General features: G+C 43.7%; 6 non-coding genes across 6 annotated transcripts; all 6 read left to right on the top strand.

The window, feature by feature from the left end:
• Positions 1 to 9,018: 9,018 nt before the first annotated feature.
• On the top strand, positions 9,019 to 9,091 carry trnaf-gaa (transfer RNA phenylalanine (anticodon GAA)). The gene has a single exon. It is a non-coding gene; the product is annotated as a tRNA-Phe (tRNA).
• A 109-nt stretch (positions 9,092 to 9,200) lies between these two features.
• trnaq-cug (transfer RNA glutamine (anticodon CUG)) lies at positions 9,201 to 9,272 on the top strand. The gene has a single exon. It is a non-coding gene; the product is annotated as a tRNA-Gln (tRNA).
• A 1,336-nt stretch (positions 9,273 to 10,608) lies between these two features.
• trnaf-gaa (transfer RNA phenylalanine (anticodon GAA)) lies at positions 10,609 to 10,681 on the top strand. The gene has a single exon. It is a non-coding gene; the product is annotated as a tRNA-Phe (tRNA).
• A 1,338-nt stretch (positions 10,682 to 12,019) lies between these two features.
• On the top strand, positions 12,020 to 12,092 carry trnac-aca (transfer RNA cysteine (anticodon ACA)). Its single transcript has one exon. It is a non-coding gene; the product is annotated as a tRNA-Cys (tRNA).
• Positions 12,093 to 17,372: 5,280 nt separating this feature from the next.
• Positions 17,373 to 17,445, top strand: trnaf-gaa (transfer RNA phenylalanine (anticodon GAA)). The gene has a single exon. It is a non-coding gene; the product is annotated as a tRNA-Phe (tRNA).
• A 109-nt stretch (positions 17,446 to 17,554) lies between these two features.
• Positions 17,555 to 17,626, top strand: trnaq-cug (transfer RNA glutamine (anticodon CUG)). The gene has a single exon. It is a non-coding gene; the product is annotated as a tRNA-Gln (tRNA).
• Positions 17,627 to 19,101: the final 1,475 nt, after the last annotated feature.

Below are 19,101 nucleotides of genomic sequence, written 5' to 3'. Positions count from 1 at the left end.
TTTCCAAGTTTCGAGAGCAGTGCAGAGAGTGTCTCTCAATAGATGAGACGAGACAAGACAGGAGACAAAGCAGTGAAGATATGGGCAAGGACGGGGAGTGAGAAAATGTGACCGCCTCCGCTGAGAGACAAACGAGAAATGCTCAAAGGTGTGCCCCATAAGCCTTAACAAGTTGTGTACATTTGAAACCTACGGGTAATGTGTCAAAAGCGTTATAAGTGGGATGCATTTGACTTATTTGTCCATTACCTGTTAATTACAGCACTATAACACGTGTATTAAGCTTAATATCGGTGTGTCCATTATTTAACTATTGTAAGAATGTAAACATCTTATGTCCCCTTGTCTAAACAGTATTATACGGTTGAAGAGTCTAGAGATCTGGAGACAAAGTTTGACACAGACACCAGGTGCTTGTTCAATCAGAGTCCAAAGTTTATTGTTAAGGACTAATACTTATAAGTTTGCATCAGGAGGTCATATAAAACCACCAGAACAGTGGAAAATCACCAGACTTTCTGTTTAGTCTTTCCTCCTGAACAATCAGATATGATTACATATTTAATATTACAATAACAAAACAATTGTCCATAGGCATCATTAGGAACCTTGAGATGGAGAACAACAGATGCTTATATCAACATAAGACAGCATAAGATCTGATACAACTTTCAACGAGGTTAAACAACAAGAAAGTAAGGAGCAAATATTATGAATAGAAGTGAATAATAAGATAAAGGAATGAATACATATGATGAATATTGGAATAAACACAGATGCAGTAATAATGGAGGACAGGACGAAATCCAGATTCTCACAATGGCCACTTTCAGACCAACGGTCTTACAAGCAGTCCTGTGTCCCTTTAAAGAACATATATAGAGTAGTACAAAAGGTTAATACAAAATCTTTAATAAAAGGATAGTTGCATTTGCGTATTTTTGTGTGGTTTTCTGGTTTGCAAGCTGTTCTTTGAGGTAAAAGACTGATTTGTAATAAAAACATAACAACACCAATCACCCTCAATAAAAACGAAAACATGAACATAATTATATCCACTCTTCATCATCTACCGTGCCAATCTCAATTACCGAATCGTCAAGCCCATTATCTCCTTAAATTACATTGTCACGTTCATCAACATTTCTTGGTTCTGCTATCACTGGTATTGGTTCTGGTTCTAACTCATGTGTTTGAACACAATCATTATCATCCTCGTCCGTATCGCTGTTATGATCAAATATGGATCCCCAAGTTTGATTCTGATCTTTCGGACGATAGCCTTTAGATGTGCGTCTAACCAGCATAGCCTGGTTGACGTCAGTCGTTCTTTTTTCTAACATCATTTGATCGGTTCCTTTGGTTGTAAAGGAAGTAACAGATCTTTTATCACATCCGACCACACACATTTATTTAATTCGTTAGAGATTAAGTTTAAAGCTTGTGCTGTGTCATTTTCCAAAGAAAAAACTTGCCATGCCAGACCATTAATTTTGTTCAGAGCAACAGTAGTACCGGTTCCTGTAAACAAACCTGCTAGGGACCATCCCACGTTTTCCCAAGGAGTAGTCCATGGATCACTAATCTTATGGCCTGCATAATAATTTGGCAGTTTTATTTCCCTTTTTTTGTCTCTTCAAAGATGTGGCCAGATTTGTCTTTTCCATTATGCTAGCATGTCTGATGTAAGCTCTTGCGTTCTCCACATTGAGTGGAGCTGTATACATACCCAACAATCTCCTCTAACCTCATCTGCTAAGACTCTTCTCTGGAATAAGGCTAAGGGACATGCGGAGTTACCACCACATTTAGATTTTGCAACTCTTACTTTTTTGTTTCTTGGTCCAGATTAGAACCCATGAAAAATCCAATATCCTGTGGTGCTTCTCTTTGCTTATTTGAATAGCTGGGTATCGGGTTTGCACTTAGTTCCTTAATTCTTTCTTTTATTTCCCTCATTGCTGGTGGTTCTATTTTAATTTGAACTTCCTGATAACGGTCTTTACCTAATAAGGCCCATACGCAGTAGTAAATTCCTTCATCTTGAAATGTAACCTCTTTTATGGTAACATTCATTACCCCTGCATAACTTTCCTTATGGTCTGGACCAAGAAGCGAAGGAAGAGACCCTATAGGAATGGACTTTGCCTTACCACAATATACACAACGTTTACCATCCCACATTACTCTCTGTGGTAATTTTACAATCTTTATTTCAAACCTGGGGTCGGTGCCTAGGGCTTCAGGGCCATGATATGCTATTACCTCTGACCACCTACAAGATCCCTTGCAGATATCCAGACTTTTTTTCGAATTGTTCCCTAACTGCTTCGATATTGCCAGCTGCCCCCATGGTTAAAGATATTGGGTCACAAAGGAAGCTTGCGCTGCTGCCTGCCCTAAGAGTGACCTTGATCGTCTCTTTATCAGGGAAATTTTCATCTACTTCCCGTTTTGGCTGTGTGGCAAGAGTTTAATTTCTCTCTAATTTTACTTCTTGATTTATGATTAAACCAGTGATTATTATACTTATTAGGATTAGAATAATCGTTGTTCCACGCAGTCCACACATACCTGGCTGCCTGAACGGATGCCACGGCCTGTTAGGTTATATCATTGTGGATGTGGGCAATCTCTCTTGCTTACAACTAATTCCCCCTCTTCTAGCCTAAAAGCATACAGAATTAGGCTACTTGGTATTGGACGTTGCAGCACTACTCTAGTTGGGTCAGGGGCAACTCCTATGGTCGTTTTTACTGCGTTAAGAAGATCTGGGCCGAACACAATAAGGGGTTCTGCTAGTGTGCTCGCAGTGTAAGAATTGATATCTAAGAATTCCATAGGAAATTGCTTAGGATAATTTCAATGATTCAATTTGGCCCTCAATGCACCTCAGGGGAAGCTACGGAGTCAGCACTGTTGGCTCAATGGGCCTCCTATCTTCTTGCTTTGGGTGGCCCCTACCTCACAAAATGTAGTTCTGTCCTCAGCTTAGTCAGTGCTTTCTCTACCATGGTGAATCCCCTGTTGAGATTCTATGTTAAATTGGAGCTTGCCTGCTCTCCTGAAGAACACAACTTCAGTCTGGAAGCGTGTATCAACTGTGGCTGGTAGTCCGTCAGAACTCCTGTCCGTGTGACGGCAATCACAGTTGCTGGTCCGTGGTACTTTGGTTCTCCAACCTTTGTTGGCTTCAGACTCCTCACAAAAACTTTTTGTCCTGGAACAAAGTTATGAGTAGGGTTTTCTGAGGGAAGAGGAAGGCACAAAGAAACATCAGCACATATCGAATTTAACTTTTCGACCAAGGGAGGTCACGTAGTCTTCCTGGATCACCTGAAGGTCACCTAAACAAGAAATACCAGACCGACCTTTGACCCACGGGGTCGGGAAAGGTCTACCCATTAGTACCTCGAACGGTGACAATTTTTTCATGGAAGATGGGGTCATTCTTATTTCTGCCAAGACTGCGGGCAATAAATCAACCCACTTTCTTCCTGTATCGAGTACAGCTTTTGTTAGTCGTGTTTTCAGTGTTCGATTACATCTCTCCACGACTGCTGCACTTTGCGGATGATATGGAATATTAAAATGCCAATCGATAGACAATGTTTTTGCTAAGAGCTGTGTTACCTTTGACGTAAAACTTGTCCCGTTGTCCGATTCCACTCTGGCCGGTACGCCCCACCTTGGCACAATCTCCTTCGTTAAGATATTTACCACTGTTTTAGCATCTTCCTTTGCGCATGGAAATGCTTCAGGCCACTTTGAGAATCGATCAACAATTACCAAAAGATATTTTAAGTTACCTTTTGTCGGCATGTGCGTAAAATCAATTTGTAAATGTTGAAAAGGAGCTTCCGGATTAGTCAATGCATCGTGCTTAGCTGATTTGTGGGGATATACCTGAGCACATGTTAAGCATGCATCCAAAACAAGCTTTGCTGTTCTATGAACCTCGGCTATACAGTACAATTGATTAATTGCTTGAACTACTTTTGCACAACTGGTGTGAGATAACCCATGGTAATGTCTAATTAGGATAATTAACCCTAATTTCGGTAGTGCTATTCTAGCCTGTCCATCTCTCATAATCCCTTTCTTATCAGGTGTGCAAAAAAAGTTTCTCCAATGCTCTAAGTCTCCCTGTGTTGTTTGACTTTGCAGGAATTTGATATCAATGTCAGTAACATTTGTTATGTGCATTGTCATTGCTACATGTGTTTAATTTTTTGGATGAAATGGTGATTTAATCTGATCTTGGGCTGCATCAGCCCTTCTGTTGCCTATAGTCTGTTCATCCTCCCTCGAAGCGAGACCGTTGACCTTTACTATGGCCACTTCGAGCGGAAGCTGAACTGCTTCAGTTAACTGTCCTATCAGATTTGCATGTGCTATTGGCTTTCCATCAGCAGTTTTAAAACTTCTCGCTTCCCACATTCTGGCATATAATATTAAAGGGTGTGACAGCACAGTTTTCTCAGCCATCGGTACAATCAGAGCAGCTGCAGCCACCGCACGAAGACATGCTGGCATACCTGTGACTATGTTATCTTACTTTTTAGACAGATATGCAACTGGCCTATATGTTGAGCCATGAAGTTGCAATAGGACCCCTAGAGCTGCACCCGCTGTCTCCCTAACATGCAAGTGAAAAGGTTTTGTGTAGTCCGGCAGGCCCAATGCTGGTGCTGTCGTGGTGGCTGCTTTCAAAGCATTGAAATGTTCATCTGCTTCCGTAGTCCACTCCAATGTGTTGTGTTTGGCGGAGCTTTGTGATCTATCAGACCCCTCAGGTGCCTATCGTGAATCGCACAGTCAGGTATCCACTGTCTACAATAGTTAATTAGTCCCAGAAAGCTTTGTAGCTCCTGTATTGTTCGTGGGGACTTAACCTTTCTGATCAGCTGGACCCTATCTGTGGATATTGCTCTGAGACCCTGCATCAGCACATGTCCCAAATAGGTTACCTTAGATTGAACCCATTGCAGTTTCTCTTTCGAGGCTTTAAAACCTGTTTCGGCAAGTACATTGCAAACAATTATAGATGCTTTTTCACAGTCCTCCTCCGTCTCCCCCGACACGAGTATGTCATCTGCAAACTGAAGCACACACACTGTTGAAGGCAAATCAGTCATTTTGGCCAAAGTTCTGTGCACTGCTGCAGAAAAGACAGCGGGTGAGTCTACATAGCCCTGTGCAAGGCGTTTCCATGAATATTGCTGCCCCTTAAATGTAAATGCTAACAAAGGCTGAGTATCTGGGTGCACAGGTACAGAGAAAAAGGCTGCACACAAATCAATTACTGTGAAATACTTGTGCGAATGTGGCACTGAATTCATAACAGTCAAAACATCAGGCACAATTGGTGCGAGTGGTATGATTCACTGATTAACTGCTCTTAAATCTTGAGTTAATCTCCAAGTTTTCCCATCCGCTTTCAAAACAGGATTAATTGGTGTGTTATATGGTGAGTGTGTTTGTTCGAGGACACCCTGCTTGACAAAATTTTCAATCAAATGTTGAATGCCTTGTACCTTATCTTTAGACAAAGGGTATTGTTTAATGTAGACAGGCTTGTTTGTTTTAAGTTTAGCCCTATAAGGTTCCATGTCAATGAAACCAGTTTCATCCCTGAACTGAGACCATAACAAAGGGTTAATCATGGTGTCCGCCCCTGTAGGCATGCTGCTACTGGAGGGAGTTACCCTTGAGCCGCTTATCAGTCCACTTGTAGGCATAGGATCGCAGTTGGTGCTTTGGAATGGAATTAAATACTTTTTGCAATAAATTAGAAACAAGACCTCATGGTTTATGAATAAGCATCAAATCGAAGAGTGAAGTGTCAAAAAGTGAGCGGTTAGGATTCCTGGTTTTCCCCCAGAAGGCCCGGGTTCAACTCCCGGTATGGGAATTACCATTTTCTCAATTTTATATTTTTAAATGAAAAAGCTGCTGTTTCACAGTAAGGCTCTGACGTGTCAGCTGTGTAGGAGGTCAAACAAATGGCCACTTATCTCGTTTATCAGCCTTTCTTGGCACCTTCTACATTTTAACTCCTTTGCACAATCCAAATTCAAGTGAGCAAACAGTATTTACCTTGTGTTATATTCTGCTTCCTGAGTCAACACTCAAATCACACAAATAATACAAACAACTATTGTTGACACTTTTATTACTTGTAATTGACACGTATCTTTTGAATAATTTCTCTTTTTACTTCTTTTTCTAGTAACATCTTTATTTTGTAGAAGAGAGGTTTTGATAGCTTTGTACATGTTGTCAATGTATTATTGGATGTATTTATGTGCAATGTAACCTTCTGTAACTTACATGGAGCACAGAAATGTCCTGCAACTAATTGAAGCGTGTTTTAATGTTTTATCATTAACAGATATGGTCGAAAAGTTGTTATTTGATTTCATGAGTGACAAAAACATGAGTGGCATTGAATTAGCAATATTAAATGAATTAGTAAACCTAAAAAGCATAAATTCTGTTATTTTAGCAAATATATTTTTGTGTATTTACTGAATACTATACTTTTTGTTTTCAGTGTTTTAACTTTACTCTTGTTTGTTTTCTTTTAATGAATCTGGCACTGCATACTACATTTTCTTGACTATGTGACAAACTGCATGTTATGTTTGTAGATTCTTCCTCGCTGATGGCCGAGCAGCAGAGGTGGAGCAGACCTCCTGTCAGAAAACATCTCTATAGCGCTGTAAACCATATGACTAGTAAGTAAAACCACAAACATATACACTACTGTTTACATTTTTTAGATTATGATTTTAGTTTACTTTAGTTGGACAAAAAATACTGTATAAACTGAAATGTTGTTAAATATTATCACTATTTAAATAAGATGTTTTTTATGTGAATATAGAGCAAAGTGTTATTTATTTCTGTGATGTTAGGCTGAATGTTCAGCATCATTGGTCATTATTCATTTTTAGTCAAGCATTCACATAACACATCTTGTAACCTTGTTCTCGAGTAATGAAATAAAAAATGCACATGGTCATAATTTGCTTGAAATAATACAAACAGCAGTTATGCTAATCCTTCTCCTTCTGCTTTCCTGTTTCTCCCTCCAAGCGATGCACATCCTAAAGAAACTTGAGATTATAGTAGCTCCAGTTTGGATCCAGGATAACCTGTGTAGACTTACGATGACACCAACACTCATGAGGACTTCAGATGATGGCAAATAAACATGGACATACAAAACTACCAAATGTGATGTATTGTAATCACTGCATAAATTTGCAGATTTTTCAACCCACTTTGTATTGTTACAATATTGGCAATATATGTGAACAGACAATGTTTACTCTTTTCAGAGTTACTCATATTGATATATCCCCATCTATTTGTCCACAGAACTCTGCTAGATAATGTTTTGCATCATTCACATATTGTTAATTTACAAATATTATAGATATTTTACCAGTACAAAGTGGGCTGACAATCTTCTGATTGATTTTAACATTGGTACATGCATTTTCTGTAAAGCTTCTTTGAAATTGTAAACATTAAAAAAATGGCTAAACCTATAAGACAGTTAACTTGGGATTTATTGTGGTAAAACCACAATTGATGTTGCCATCAAATCATGTTTTTTTTTCAAACTAAGGTTTTGATATAAAGTAGTTTGGTGGTTGCCTATGGTTTTAAAAAAACATGGGAACATTTTATAATATGGATTACTACTATGCAAGTAAGTAGAGTAAGACTCTGTTGAGTAAGCTTCTCTGGCGGGCCTCAACATTTTGGGGTCAGAAAATTGTAGCTGCTCGCCACACAGCTTTCGTCCCTTGGTGGGCTTGAACCACCAACCTTTGACTTAACAGCCGAACACGCCAACCAGTGGCTTGGGCACATCGGTCCGTTTAACTCAGAATTAAAGTGCAAAAGCGTGTCAAAACTAATGAGCGTCACGCTCATTTTCAGAAAACCCCCTTCGGAAAAGAAGGGTGAGGAAGTTTTTTCACTTTTCTCATGAAGATCCAGCACTATGCCTGTTGCCCGGCCCCTTTAAAAAGGGACAAACGTACTGCAATTTGTTCAAAAAGAGCCATACCAGGCACTTCTTCAGCTGTTCTTTAGAATGTTTAAACCCAGCTCATCCAAGCAATTGGACAGCGGCAAAGAAAAGGCTTAACTCCCCGTCGGGGAATCATTTTGGAGGAGGCATGGCAGTAGAAGCCACCGAAGCCACCGGTTTGAGATGGTGGTCTAGTTTGATAAACCACTGAACTAGTAAATCAAAGGTTGCTTGTTCGATCCCAGCATCCACTAGCAGTGTGTCCTTGAGCAAGCCACTTTACTCCACATTGCTCCAGGGGGATTGTCCCTGTAAAATAAGTGCACTGTGGCCTTTTCTTTACTTTACTGCAGAGTAATGGAAAGTCTTTCCCCACAAACAGTGACCTAGCAGTCCACCGGCAGTTTTTGGGCGGAACCGATTCAGGGGCTTACCACTGCCATTGGGGTGAGAGACAAGGGGCACTGAAGGCTTTTTGTGACTGAATATATGAACAGGAATCAACACGGAGACCTTTCTCTGCAGCGGTGAGCCTCAATAGGTAGCATAGGGAGGGCTAAGTCACACGAAGGAAGCTCCAAAAGCCTCTAATATGGAAAATAAGGCCGTCATTCCCCCTACCTCTCGAATGCCAAGCGAGCGTTCTGCCATTTGAGCAAATTCCCGCGCATTATCTGAAATAGCTTTTGGCTCAATGAAACTGTGCACACGGGGAAAATGCTTACACAAAGCGCCTTGAAATCACAATCGCTGCACATGGCACTATGGCAATCCAGATCATGAAAGAAGGAGACCCATGGCCGGGTAGCTCAGTTGGCTAGAGCGTGGTGCTAATAACGCCAAGGTCGCGTGTTCGATCCCCGTACGGGCGAAGGGCTTTTCTCAGGCATTCTTTCCATAATTCAGGGCTTCAGCGCCAGGGGTCGTCCGCGGACTACGATTCGCAAGTCAAGAAGTCTGCAAACGTGGCCGAAATAGCTCAGTTGGGAGAGCGTTAGACTGAAGATCTAAAGGTCCCTGGTTCAATCCCGGGTTTTGGCATGTGTCCCTCTGTCCAATGCTTTGCTCTAGTTATAGTGGAGTTCTTGCATTCACAAGACTGTGTGCTCTTTTCTTCAGAATCTGGCATGTCGAAAACAGCTTCACATTGGGTTTCATGGTGTAATGGTTAGCACTCTGGACTCTGAATCCAGCAATCCGAGTTCAAATCTTGGTGAGACCTCTCATTGGAAGCCTACACTTTTTCGAGGGGGTCATGCCAGGGATTGTTACAGCCCCGCTCTTTTACCTTTGTACTAAAACGTTTAAGCTGTCAGGCAAACACAAGTGAATTTCATCTGTTTACGTGCAGGAAAAGTGTTGTACATGTGAACGAGGAAGCACATAGAATGGTGGAGGGTCTTTGTAATGATAACGTAAGACAATGGTAGGTTAACAACTAGGTTTCAGTAAACCTCAAGTTAAAGTAGCATTTGCTGCTTTCACACTGACAACAGGCCAACAGTACACAATGAGCCAAAGGTCAATACAACCAAGGCAAAGCGGAAAATAAATATAACAAATTGCCTATTTCTGAAACGTTAATGTGATTGCACACACACACGTACTATAAAGAGAAGATTTGGGGAGAGAGATTTTTCTTGCTTAGCCTTATTTTGACAATTACCCAACAGTTATGGAGGATAACCCTTTTCAAGAAACTACAAGAAAAGGGCAAGGAAACAAACCACCTCACATATCCACACTGGTTTATTGAAAATGCAAGTTACACAGCAAAAAAAAACTTGTGGAATCTTAAGTGACAACTTGATTGTCTCTGATCGTGAAATGCCCTGCATCACGTTGCTCTGGGTAAAAGCAATGCGCACACCATATGGGAGATTCTTGTCATTTGTGTCCAGGTTCCATAGCGAGGAGAGACAAGGGGCACTGAAGGCTTTTTGTGACTGAATATATGAACAGTATTCAACACGAAGACCTTTTTCTGCGGCGGTGAGCCTCGACAGGTAGCATAGGGAGGGCTAAGTCGCACGAAGGAAGCTCCAAAAGCCTCTAATATGGAGAATAAGGCCGTCATTCCCTCTACCTCTCGAATGCCAAGCAAGCGCTTTATCATTTGAGCAAATTCCCGCGCGTTATCTGAAAAAGACGCGCATTGCTTTGGCTCAAAGAAACGGGGCACACGGCGAAAATGCTTTTCCAAAGCGCCTTGAAATCACAATTGCTGCACACCGCTCGGCTCGTTGGTCTAGGGTCATGATTCTTGCTTTGGGTGCGAGAGGTCCCACGTTCAAATCCCGGACGAGCCCTGCTTTAAGCGTTCCTCGTATTGTGAGGACACTCAAGGTGGCACTATGTCAATCCAGATCATGAAAGAAGGAGACCCATGGCCGGTTAGCTCAGTTGGCTAGAGCGTGGTTCTAAAAACGCTAAGGTCGTTGGTTCGATCCCCGTACGGGCCAAAGGCTTTTCTCTGGCATTCTTTTTATAATCCAGGGCTTCAGCGCCAGGGGTCGTTCGCGGACTACGATTCGCAAGTCAAGAAATCTGCAAACGTGACCGAAATAGCTCAGTTGGGAGAGCGTTAGACTGAAGATCTAAAGGTCCCTGGTTCGATCCCGGGTTTCGGCATGTGTCCCTCTGTCCAATGCTTTGCTCTAGTTATAGTGGAGCTCTTGCCACGGCACGGACCATTTAACAGCAACAGTCAAAAGTGAAAAGACTAGGCCTTTTGTTGATATAACGGGGAAGCTATCCATTTGGTTTCGGCCAAACGTTTGTGTTGGAAGGGAACTGCACATATAAACAGGCTGCGGGGAGTTCTAAGAATGGATTTTCTTGCTTGTGACCATGATGTGATACAATCTGAGAAAACATAGGAAATCGCTGTGCGCTAAACTGTTTGGCAGTGGCGCAACTCTGGTCTGACCGTTTTCATTTCAGTAACAGAATAGCCTGACATTTCAGTATGCAATGTTTTATGAAAATAAAAGTAACAACATTCACAAAAATTCACAACTTTTCATTAAATCTGATTCATCAATTTCATATGAGGTGTGAAAGCACAATTAGTGCATCGTATAAGGAGCAGGACTTAGTTTAAATGACTGTAAGGTTAACTTTTTTTATGAAACAGGTAAAGGGACGGAAACTCCTTGGGATAATGAAGCCATACACATAGCCCTTACTGTAAATCAGGGCTGTTCGATTACAACGGTCAATATTCTTATTTTGGTCAATATTCTTATTTTGAAGTAAAATCTACTGAACATACAAACAAAGTGTAACAATTGAAATGGATTCATCGCGAGCAAATTACTGACAAAGCTACTCAAATGACGCCATTCCATGCCAATTATACTAGAACAGATTCTAAATAATCTTCCCAATTAAAACAGGGTTCATTAGGAAATGCTCTTAACAGGCTGATCATTAATGCAATTGGATTAATATATATATAATTCTTGCAAAAATTAGAAACAGACCTCATGGTTTATAAATAAGCATCAAATCGAAGAGTGAAGTGTCAAAAAGTGAGGAGGACAGGTCCCCTCTATCTGGGAATTGCGCTCCAGGCAGGACGTTATTTCTAAATGGCCTGTGTGCCATTGAACGGCCGCAATCACGGGTCATTCGGAAAGTCGTAGGTGTACCGGCGGACGCCTCGACAATAAGGATGGCCGAGCTGTCTAAGGCGCTGCGTTCAGGTCGCAGTCTCCTCTGGATTGGTGGGTTAGAATCCCACTTCTGACATTGCTTTGCACACTCCAGGCTCGGCTTTACATGGAAACGGCCTTGCACTAATTCATGTCAGACAGTGTTAAGGGTTCCAATCCACATCTGCTTTGAAGTTGCTAGTAAACCTATGAAGGTCTTGATTACCAGGCACGGGTTTGTTCCAGCGAGCGTGAGTTGTCTCAGCCCCTTTGACCGCTGTCGATTTGCATTCTTCCTGTATGCCCTCAGGGAGGGCCAGTGGCGCAATGGATAACGCGTCTGACTACAGATCAGAAGATTCTAGGTTCGACTCCTGGCTGGCTCGTTGCCCCTCCGCTCATTTTTCGTGCCACGAGGGCTTCTGCTGACAAGGCCCAAAAATAACTCAGACGATAACAAGTACCCGGGCCTTCGATTGCTCAGTTGGTAGAGCGGAGGACTGTAGGCATCTCAGTGGTCATCCTTAGGTCTCTTGGTTTCACCCTGCTTGTTGCGAGATTATTGTCAGCACCTGCTCAGATAAGTAGACAATCTTCTGCGTTGCACTTCAAATGTGTGATTGTTATTTCGCTTCCTCTGTGGTGGGAAACAGTTGAAGTGCACGTCACCTCCAGGTCGGAAGACAACAGCTAAGGCGTCCTATATGGTCTAGCGGTTAGGATTCCAGGTTTTCACCCAGGTGGCCCAGGTTCAACTCCAGGTATGGGAATTTCCATTTTCTCAATTGGCTATTTTCAAATGAAAAAGCTGCTGTTTCACAGTGTGGCTCTGTCGAGTCAGCTGTGTAGGAGGTCAAACAAATACCCACTTATCTCGTTTATCAGCCTTTCTTGGCACCTTCTACATTTTAACTCCTTTGCACAATCCAAATTCAAGTGAGCAAACAGTAGTTACCTTGTATTATATTGTGCTTCCTGAGTCTCAGGCAACAATTGCTGGACACAAAGTGCTGCGTTCTAGGTGCCGACAACTGAAAAGTACAGAAGGTACAGCTGGGATTTTTTACGAGATGTCTTTACAGTGTCTTGACGTTTTTACCTTGGTAGCCGTCGAAAAGCTCAGTTGATAGAGCGGAGGACTGTAGGCATCTCACTGGTTATCCTTAGGTCGCTGGTTCGCATCCATCTCGAAGGAAGCATCATTTTAAGCCTTGGAGACCCTCATAGCCCAGTGTTTTCAAGGTCCCATGAAAAAATAGCAAGAGGGCGCCCAAAACCGCATTCCCTGACCGGGAATATAACCCAGGCCGCGGTGGTGAGATTGCCGAATCCTAGCCACTAGACCACCAGGGAGCACATGCTCGTGAATGTTTTTCCGTGGGAGCTTGGGGTGCCAGCAAGATGTGTATCCTTAATAGAGGCAGTCTGTCCGAAGGTACATGAACAGTTACCTGCAAGTAAATGGGGCCCTGCCGCGAAAAACTTTTCAGATGTTTTTTTATCTGAATATAGAGCTAAGTCTTATGTATTACTGTGATGTTAGGCTGAATGTTCAGCATCATTAGTCATTATTCATTTTTAGTCAAGCATTCATATAACACATCTTGTAACCTTGTTCTCCAGTAATGAAATAAAAACTGCACATGTTCATCATTTGCTTGAAATAATACCAACAGCAGTTATGCTAATCCTTCTCCTTCTGCTTTCCTGTTTCTCCCTCCAAGCGATGCACATCCTAAAGTAACTAGAGATTATAGTAGCTCTAGTTTGGATCCAGGATAACCTGTGTAGACTTACGATGACACCAACACTCATGAGGACTTCAGATGATGGCAAATAAACATGGACATACAAACTACCAAATGTGATGTATTGTAATCACTGCATAAATTTGCAGATTTTTCAACCCACTTTGTATTGTTACAATATTGGCAATATATGTGAACAGACAATGTTTACTCTTTTCAGAGTTACTCATATTGATATATCCCCATCTATTTGTCCACAGAACTCTGCTAGATAATGTTTTGCATCATTCACATATTGTTAATTTACAAATATTATAGATATTTTACGTGGTGAAGAAGGAGCTGAGCCGCAAAGCGAAGCTCTCGATTTACCGGTCAATCTACGTTCCTACTCTCACCTATGGTCATGAGCTGTGGGTCATGACCGAAAGGACAAGATCCCGGATACAGGCGGCCGAAATGAGCTTTCTCCGCAGGGTGGCCGGGCGATCCCTTAGAGATAGGGTGAGCAGCTCGGTCACTCGGGAGGAGCTCAGAGGGGCCAGCTGAGGTGGCTCGGGCATCTTTTCCGGATGCCCCCTGGACGCCTTCCCGGTAAGGTGTTCCGGGCATGTCCCACCGGGAGAAGACCCCGGGGAAGACCTAGGACACGCTGGAGGGACTATGTCTCCCGGCTGGCCTGGGAACGCCTCGGTGTCCCCCGGAAGAGCTGGAGGAAGTGGCTAGGGAGAGGGAAGTCTGGGCATCCCTGCTTAGACTGCTGCCCCCGTGACCCAGCCCCGGATAAGCGGTAGAAAATGGATGGATGGATAGATATTTTACCAGTACAAAGTGGGCTGACAATCTTCTGATTGATTGTAACATTGGTACATGCATTTTCTGTAAAGCTTCTTTGAAATTGTAAACATTTTAAAAATGGCTAAACCTATAAGACAGTTAACTTGGGATTTATTGTGGTAAAACCATCATGTGATGTTGCCATCAAATCATGTTTTTTTTTCAAACTAAGGTTTTGATATAAAGTAGTTTGGTGGTTGCCTATGGTTTTAAAAAAACATGGGAACATTTTATGATATGGATTACTACTATGCAAGTAAGTAGAGTAAGACTCTGTTGAGTGAGCTTCTCTGGCGGGCCTCAACATTTTGGGGTCAGAAAATTGTAGCTGCTCGCCACACAGCTTTCGTCCCTTGGTGGGCTTGAACCACCAACCTTTGACGTAACAGCCGAACACGCCAACCGGTGGCTTGGGCACATCGGTCCGTTTAACTCAGAATTAAAGTGCAAAAGCGTGTCAAAACTAATGAGCGTCACGCTCATTTTCAGAAAACCCCCTTCGGAAAAGAAGGGTGAGGAAGTTTTCACTTTTCTCATGAAGATCCCAGCACTATTGTCACAGGTCGGGGGGTCAAGCCAGACTGCACCCACCCCTGAAACCCAGGACCACCTCGAGGAGCGTACCAGGAAAACCAGACAGACGAGAGAGTAAAAGTTTGACAAGGTTTATTTAGTTAAAATCAATTAAAAGTCTCAGTGCTAATTCTGTGTCTCCAAACCAGAACGGGATCGGACGCCGGGAGGGCGTGGAGTTCTCTTTGGCAGCTCGTCCCTGTACGTGGCCGGTAAGGGAGAAGAGGAGTCGGCCACCCGTCCACTGAGTGGGGGAGTATCCTGGTAAGTAGAACTTATAGATGCTTTGGTCCAGACGATGCAAGGAATATTTCTTAATGTCCACCTCTCGTTACAGCCAACTTCACATACGACACTTGGTCCGGAGGATCCTTCGATCTGCACAGCAGAGTAAGTAGTTCGACAACAGATATATGTTCTTTGAACGAGTGAGGGCTTACGGCTGGGATATGCTTCGGTCAAGACAAGGAAAGGAATATTTCTGATGTCCACCTCCCTTCACAGCGACATCACATACGGCGCTTGGCCCGGAGGATCCTGCAAGCTGCACAGCAGAGTAAGTTAATACACGTACACACAATCTTCCAGCAGGTAGGGAGAATCTTCACACGGAACGCCTGGGTTTTTGTTACGGTGACAGTGGTGGGCTTTCGAGGTGGTGAGCGTACGGCATTAACTCTGTATATATTCCCCACACTCTGTAACTTCACTTCAAGCAATTATTGTGCAGACACACCACTTCAGGCACTGCATATCCACTCTCAGTGCAAATAGAGCCAGCACTCACCCAACGCTTGCTCCTTCCACTGTCGGGCTGGATCGGGTCTCACCAAATAGCGAGGAAGTGTGAATGCCTCCTTACTGACCCGGGGACCGAGCGCTTCTCGCCCACACTCGAAGGAGAAAACAGGAGTTCAAATGATCACTTAATCCACGCACTGTCCAGTGACACAACCCTCGTGATCAATCCACTTCACAACTTTATATCAGTCTCAGTGCAGGTGCATGCATTCAATCGAATTCCAAGATCATATTACTTATCTTCCCTCCGATGATGATGGCGCGGCTTGGTCTTCACTTGGTCCTCATAACTCACTCTCTTTCCGTCCTCAATATCTCCACTCGATGGCCGTTATATCTGTCACACAGCCGAACAGCCGAACCCCACAACAATCTTCAGATACCTTCGCACGCCAGCCCAACCGTCAAAGGAATCCACTTCTCTCAGGGGAACACATCCGAAGAAAGGACAACCAGGAAGAACAACCGGGAGAACGAACAACCAGTAGGGGTCACCAACTTCATGGTCTCTGTACTTCCTTTTTATATGGTTACTCCGCCTCCACAATCCTCTCACAGATCCCAACATCAAACTCTCCGCACCAGATGTCAATCCGTCATTAGCGTTGTTATGGTGACATAATGCGCAACCCGGAAGTGGACCGGTGTTACAGCGACACCGTCCCGGGTGGGAACACAATTCCAGCGGGACTTAGTTCCGCTTCCCTTTCGTCACCCCGTGACACTATGCCTGTTGCCCGGCCCCTTTAAAAAGGGACAAACGTACTGCAATTTGTTCAAAAAGAGCCATACCAGGCACTTCTTCAGCTGTTCTTTAGAATGTTTAAACCCAGCTCATCCAAGCAATTGGACAGCGGCAAAGAAAAAGCTTAACTCCCCGTCGGGGAATCATTTTGGAGGGGGCATGGCAGTAGAAGCCACCGATGCCACTGGTGTGAGATGGTGGTCTAGTTTGTTAAACCACTGAACTAGTAAATCAAAGGTTGCTTGTTCGATCCCAGCATCCACTAGCAGTGTGTCCTTGAGCAAGCCACTTTACTCCACATTGCTCCAGGGGGATTGTCCCTGTAAAATAAGTGCACTGTGGCCTTTTCTTTAGTTTACTGCAGAGTAATGGAAAGTCTTTCCCCACAAACATTGACCTAGCAGTCCACCGGCAGTTTTTGGGCGGAACCGATTCAGGGGCTTACCACTGCCATTGCGAGGAGAGACGAGGGGCACTGAAGGCTTTTTGTGACTGAATATATGAACAGGAATCAACACGGAGACCTTTCTCTGCAGCGGTGAGCCTCAATAGGTAGCATAGGGAGGGCTAAGTCACACGAAGGAAGCTCCAAAAGCCTCTAATATGGAGAATAAGGCCGTCATTCCCTCTACCTCTCGAATGCCACACGAGCGCTCTGCCATTTGAGCAAATTCCCGCGGATTATCTGAAATAGCTTTTGGCTCAATGAAACTGCTTACACAAAGCGCCTTGAAATCACAATCGCTGCACATGGCACTATGGCAATCCAGATCATGAAAGAAGGAGACCCATGGCCGGGTAGCTCAGTTGGCTAGAGCGTGGTGCTAATAACGCCAAGGTCGCGTGTTAGATCCCTGTACGGGCGAAGGGCTTTTCTCTGGCATTCTTTCCATAATTCAGGGCTTCAGCGCCAGGGGTCGTCCGCGGACTACGATTCGCAAGTCAAGAAGTCTGCAAACGTGGCCGAAATAGCTCAGTTGGGAGAGCGTTAGACTGAAGATCTAAAGGTCCCTGGTTCGATCCCGGGTTTCGGCATGCGTCCCTCTGTCCAATGCTTTGCTCTAGTTATAGTTGAGTTCTTGCATTCACAAGACCGTGCGCTCTTTTCTTCAGAATCTGGCATGTCGAAAACAGCTTCACATTGGGTTTCGTGGTGTAATGGTTAGCACTCTGGACTCTGAATCCAGCAATCCGAGTTCAAATCTCGGTGAGACCTCTCATTGGAAGCCTACACTTTTTCGAGGGGGGCATGTAAGGGAAGTTAGGTAAACGGTGGACAAAACCCCATTCATATTGATTGCCATTGGACGACTAGGGGTGCGAAGGGATCGTATGCCTCATTTGCTCACTTTGCGATGGCGAGTGGCACTTTTTCCCTTATCGTAGTTTAGGGTCCATTTTTCGTCAAAGGCATCGTGCGGACACCACAAGGGGTGGTAAAGTACTGCAAAATGTACCATTTTGCCGCGAAACACCTAAACATCCCCCTAACTGCCTAATCTTCATCACTGTGTCCAAAAGGTGCCTTTCGCGTCCCCTAACAGCCTAACTCTACAGAAGTCTTCCTCACCGTCCATTGCACACCTAGAGTTTGTAGTTTGACGCCCTTTGCTGCCTATTGATGGCGCTTGGCCGCAAAACGCCTAAACATCCCCCTAACTGCCTAATCTTCATCATTACGTTCCAAAAGGTGCCTTTCGCGTCCCCTAACCACCTAACTCTACCACAGTCTTCCTCTCGTCCGTTGCGCACCTAGAGTTGGCAGTTTGAAGCCCCTTGCTGCCTATTGATGGCGCTACACCGCGAAAGTGCCGAAACGCGCCCTCGTGGGGTATCTGACAAAAAGTCGTTGAATATGCATGCCGCCCGCGCCAGGCGTGCGCGGGCACTCAGAGGTCCGAACGAGCTATCGAGATGTACGAAAAATAATGAAAAATATTTTACTTCGCGTCTCGACCTAGCTCCCTCGGTATGTCGTCGAGAGCCACGTGGCGCAACTTTCTGTTAGGTTTCAGGCTTCTGGGGCCTACGCGGGTCGTACGGGAGGCTCTGACACGCACAACCTATTCTGGTGTCCTCATAGGTGGCCATCGTACTATGACCCCAGAACTGACCGTGGAGGTTCGAATGACCCCAATTCAAATTCTATATCTAGTCACAGCCCCCTCGTTCGTTTCCTAGCATACGGAGTGCGTACGGCCACGTTATTTGCTATATTGCCCGTTTTGAGTTCCATGTGAGACGTTCATTTTTTGGGAATATTTTTTGTGATTTTTTTCGAGCACTTTCCCTACAGTGAGGGCTATGGGCTTTTAATATGTGTTGCTTACTGATGTCAAGGACTAGTATTCGAAGCCCCAAAGCTTTTGCAGAAAATTAAAGCATAATTATGCATAAAAAGCTGGGCAGAGATATAATTCTTTCAAAAGTCCACTTGTATGCAAAATAAGCATTTTAACAGCCTGAATTGTGTAATATATCTTTTTGGGGTGCTTCTAGAATGCATATCTGTGAGATTGTCACACGAAAACTGTTCAAAGTCTGAAAATGAACCCTTTTCAGGCAAAAGGCCCAATGATAACAACGGGAGGAACAGAGATGTATGAAAAATAATGAAAAATATTTAACTTTGCTTCTCGACCTAGCTCCCTCAGTATGTTGTCGAGGGCCACGTGACGCAACTTTCTGTTA

The sequence above is a fragment of the Triplophysa dalaica genome, chromosome 5 (genome assembly GCF_015846415.1).
Source record: "Triplophysa dalaica isolate WHDGS20190420 chromosome 5, ASM1584641v1, whole genome shotgun sequence".
Taxonomy (NCBI): Eukaryota; Metazoa; Chordata; class Actinopteri; order Cypriniformes; family Nemacheilidae; genus Triplophysa; species Triplophysa dalaica.
Note: the sequence above shows the minus strand (reverse complement) of the source record. Positions and strands in the feature narration are given on the sequence as shown.